A 5244-nucleotide genomic window follows, 5' to 3' on the forward strand; every position below is an offset into this window, starting at 1 on the left:
TTGCCGCCGGAACGTGATTACTACGCAACAACCTGTTATCAGTATTTTTCCCGCGGTTCTATATCCAGTCGGTCTGCAGTTGTATTTCGATACCACGGTATATATGGAAGATAATCTAATAATCTAATAAAATAAAATAATATTATAGATATCTATTAAAAACGGTAGTCAGTACATATTTTATTGATTTGTGTAAAGTAAACGTTATTTATAACAAAATTGATTAGTTAATTAATTAAAATTATGTCCACATACAAAGGAAATGTGTGTGCTGCTGTTAATGCACGAAAGAGGCGATCTCCGTGCTTAAGGTATAGTTTTTTTAGATTTCCTAAAGATCCTGAGCGGTGATATTTCAAGTACAAAATTGTTATACATAAAAAAATGAATTTTAAATATAACAATTGTTTATATGTAAAAACTCGATTAATTTTTGTGATGAACCAAAATTGTATGAAGTCAAAGGGCAACTGTATAGTTCATATTATAGGATCTGTAGCATGCATTTTACTAATGACATGCTTAAAATAAATGTATCAGGAAAACAGTACCTTACAACCAATGCTATTCCTACCTGCAATTTGGATAGTTATATTTTATTAAAATGTACTTAGGTGTACATAACTTGTTGTTTATTTTATATACCAAAACATTAATTATACATTTTATGATGTTACTTATACTATAATATAATAATAATATAATACTGTTTTTCTATTTAGTAATTAAGTATAGTTATGTATTTTAATATTATTTAAATATAATATGTGTAGGCACATAATATTAAGTATTTATTTTGTTATTAAAGAGACTTAAATAAAATATATTAATATTGTATTTAGACAAAAATAAGAATTGAATTTTTTGTAGTTATCTTATTTACTGTCAATTGTCTTGCTAATCAGTTTTATTTAATTTTAAGTCATCCGTAACTGTGAGGACAATACTTGTATGAATTTGCATATTTTTATTGATTGGTCAAAAAATAGCTAGTTTATACCGACATTTGTTTCATAACCTAACGATGCAGTGTATGAAATTTTATTTTCCATATTATGGTTCTTTTGCATTTTCAGGACATATTTTAAGATTTTGTACATTTTAAGAGCATAGGTATTTATGATTCTTAAGACTCGGCTAATCGAGAATCACTCATAAAAATTATTATGGATAATTTAATTTAAAAATAGATAAGATAACTAATCTTAATAGATAACCGGAAAAAAATGTCCAATTTATATTGCATGACAATATCACATAAAAGCGTAATATTGTATATATTGTAATATATTTTATTTTATTGCAAATCACATGAAATGAATTTATCATTTGCAATACTTAATTTATCATGTTTTGTAAAAATATGTATTTACAAACAAATCCCAGCCCTATAGTAATAACCATTGCTATTACACTTATTAATATGGACACGGCTACGGCATTGTCGGACGTCGGGAATAGGATCCTGTTTTCACAATCACAAGACATCCGCTTTTTGGCCAACAAAATCAAGGAGAGAGAAACGATAATTCTCAGTTTCTCACCTATCACTTGTACAAAATAAACTTCTGTGCAATACCAACATTTAAATAAGAGTGAAAAAAAATGCAATAAAAATAAAATCGTTGTTAACAAAGTTACCAGTTGTATCAGCTGACAAATAAAAAAAAAATTTTAATCTCAAATAATAACCTTAGAGTTAATTAATTATATAAATAAATAAATTAATTGGTGTTGGTATTTATGTACATTATTTATATTAAAGTATTATATTATTATATCTAACCGTGGCCTGAATATATAGATTAAGCTTCGACTTCAAAAGTTTTAGACTTTTCACCGCCTTCCTTAATATTGTCTTTATCGCCCACGCTATCTTAATAGACAATAGTGTTATTATCGCCTAAAGCTATTGATGATAAAATCTTGATTAACATTTTAACGGACGCAGCGTCCGACTTCCGTAAAATATTAATTCGTGATTAATCTACCTATTAAAGCTAATGAAACAATGAATAACAAATTTACAAATGCCACCTCCTGGTCATCACAGGCTGGTTATTTACTATCCAGTAAAGAGTAAAGACGAGTGATAAGAGCATGCACGCAGTCGTCTTGGTACTTTAGTAGAGTTTCAACTATTTCAAGCAAACCCTCGTAAAAAGTTATACAAATTAAACCTAACCTACTAATTATTATGCATACAAATGTAACTGTGTCTAAATAACATCAATCCTTTTTTTGTTGTTTATTGTGTAATTCAATTTATTAATATTTTAAGATGTACCTATCTATGTATATATTTCTACAAATATAAATAAATTAAATATTATTATTTAAAAATGCTATGAATTTAAGTAACATGTCTACATTTTAAGATTCATCAGTATACTTAAAAAATATACTATATAAAAAGGTCAATATTATTACCTATTAAGTACCTATACTGTATAATATTTTAGTTTCGAGTGTTTCGATAATACCTTTTAAATACAACAAAATATAAAAACCTATTTTTTCAAAAAATGGAGTTGCGTAAAATATTCCTGTTCTTCCATATTTTATTTTAGTTTTTCCTAAATTAGTTATTAGTTATTACGAGAAATATTCACTTTTGGCCTTTCATAACAAATGCAATTTAGTGCCCCTTGGCCAATTTGATTTTTTTTTTATCGAAACTTATGTAACTCAACGTGTTAAGTACGATGGTGCAGAATTGCAAAAAAGCTCGGACTTAATTTTGAAGTTATAGCCTTTGGAACGATATGACGACTGAACCAAAAGTACAAAGTATTTAAATTTAATCGAATCAATTAAATTAATCTTTAAACAATATTAGTAGGTAGGTAGTAATTATATAAAAATATAATATATTATCGTAGTATTAGGTACGTTTTATTCGCAAAGTACACAAATACTACGTGTCTACGTTAATTAAAAACTTATTTATCCAAATTATTTATAAACAGCAGAACTACGCTAAAATAAAACTACGTATAAACCTATATATATATATATATATATATATATATATATTATGTTAATTATTATTATTAAGAATAATTATTGAATAAAAAATCGTTAATTTTTTTGTAGACTTACTGGACTTAGTCATTTTTTGGGTAAAAATTAGAACTGTTGAGCAGTGATACCCACGTTACCACTCGCCCGCTGCGCTTGCTCGGACAAAAAATCGAAAATATCCCTTGACTTGTTGTGTAAAACTACCTTAAGTAGGCCTTGGAGTTAAAAAAAAAAAATGCGAAAATTACAAAAACCGACCAACTTCAAATGACTATACATTTAGGGGCACGGTAAAGTAGAAATATACAATAATAACATTTCGATTTTTTTTTTATTTGTAAAATATGTTTGAAAACTTACCAATTTTTTCATGCTGCAAAGTTATTGTAGGTATCAAACACTACTTCGAGGTGAAATGATGCTCAAAAATACGTAATTACCAAAAAATAAAATAAAAATTTATGAAAAGCGTGATAAATTATAGCGTATTGGGTATGCGTAAAAAATTCAAAATTGCTAATTTCCAAAGGCCATAACTTCGAAACTACGAAACTCGTAAGTTCGAGCGACAAATTCTGATTGCGCCATCGTAGCCATAGTACTTAACTTGTTGAGTTACATGTAACATTTGGCGAGGGTAAATTAGATGTAAAATATACATTATGCCTAATAATGTATCCATAATAGGTAGGTACTATAAATTGTGATGTATGCTGTGTTAATTTGAATTCAGTAATAAACCATTGTAAACAATGTCAAACAATTCTGAGCAGACTGTCTTTTTGGTAATCAAAGTTATCAAATAATTACAATTTTAACTTAAGTTCATAATATGAACTTTAAATATATATTATTTCTTCTTGGTATTTTTGATTATTTTGATAATTTTCAATTTTACCTCCCAAAAGCATCCAATAAATTCAAATTTGTATAATAAACCTCCATCAAAGTTTATTATCAGAACACTTTTTTTATTAGAATTTGAGTATACTGACTTTCCCATCTTAGGTATTTTCCATGTCTTATTTAACGTCGTTATTATTTTATCTAGCCACTAAAATAACAACTTGTAATACTACATATTTTTTCAGTATAGGTATTTAAAATTTTTAAATGTATAAGTGGCAAGTACATGCATATTCTGTGTTTTTTGGGCTTTATACCCTCTGATCTAATTATAATGGCTTAATAATTTTGTCTTATTAGGTATTTCTACGTATACGCATTGTTATCGTAACTCAGAGACAAATTAATTAAGTTTTTCCACGGTCGTATAATAGTATTGTATATTAAGGTAAAATAATATTATAGCGTATACTGTAATTGGCGTACTTTGAAGGTTTATACTATTTTATACATATAAATACAAAATTATTCATCTGTAACTCATATTTTTAGATCTCTCTGTTATCGCCTTTTAAAGCAACGGTAAATAACATTACTACAGCCAACTTTGAGGATGGTTTCTTGAAGAAAATAGGATCTAGTATTGATACTTTTCTTATCTTTTTTTGGGGGAGGGGGAGGGAGATAACAAAATTATCATAATTTTCCAAATTATCGAGAAAAACTAAAATACCAAAATATAGAGAAACAGGAATATTTATGCAAAACCCGTTTTTGTGTTATAATTAAAAAATTAACAACCGTTAATACTTGAAATTTTCACTAAATTTGTGTATAAGTATTTAATAGATACTTAGATCATCATCTCTTTACACATATTATTATTACTTATTATCTTATATTATCTATTTGTATATACTTATAGGCGTTTATTTTGTTTTGCGATCATATTTTCTGAGTAAATAGTTTCTATAAATGAGTTGATTTTTTAATTATTAATAATTTAACTACTATTGTTAAGTAGGTACCTACCATTAAACCCAGTCACTCAGATACTGAATTATCTACAAATGCACAGCAATTATAATTACATATTTATTTTAATGTTAAATGAAGAGATTAAGTCAAATTATTTTAAAAATAATCACCAATCCATTATAAGGTTACGAATGTTATCTAAAAATGAATTACTTCGTAATTAAATAATTCTTATTAGTTTGAGTTAGCTGCTCATAAAATCTTAACTATTATTTTTTCTTTAAAGTTTTGGCATATTTTAAATAAATATCTAATTCCATTATACGTTAATCAACATTCTGTTGAGACAAATGGCTCATTAAATATAAATAAATAATAACGTTATCTATATTATAA

Source organism: Rhopalosiphum padi, chromosome 3, assembly GCF_020882245.1.
Source record: "Rhopalosiphum padi isolate XX-2018 chromosome 3, ASM2088224v1, whole genome shotgun sequence".
In the NCBI taxonomy this organism is placed as follows: Eukaryota; Metazoa; Arthropoda; class Insecta; order Hemiptera; family Aphididae; genus Rhopalosiphum; species Rhopalosiphum padi.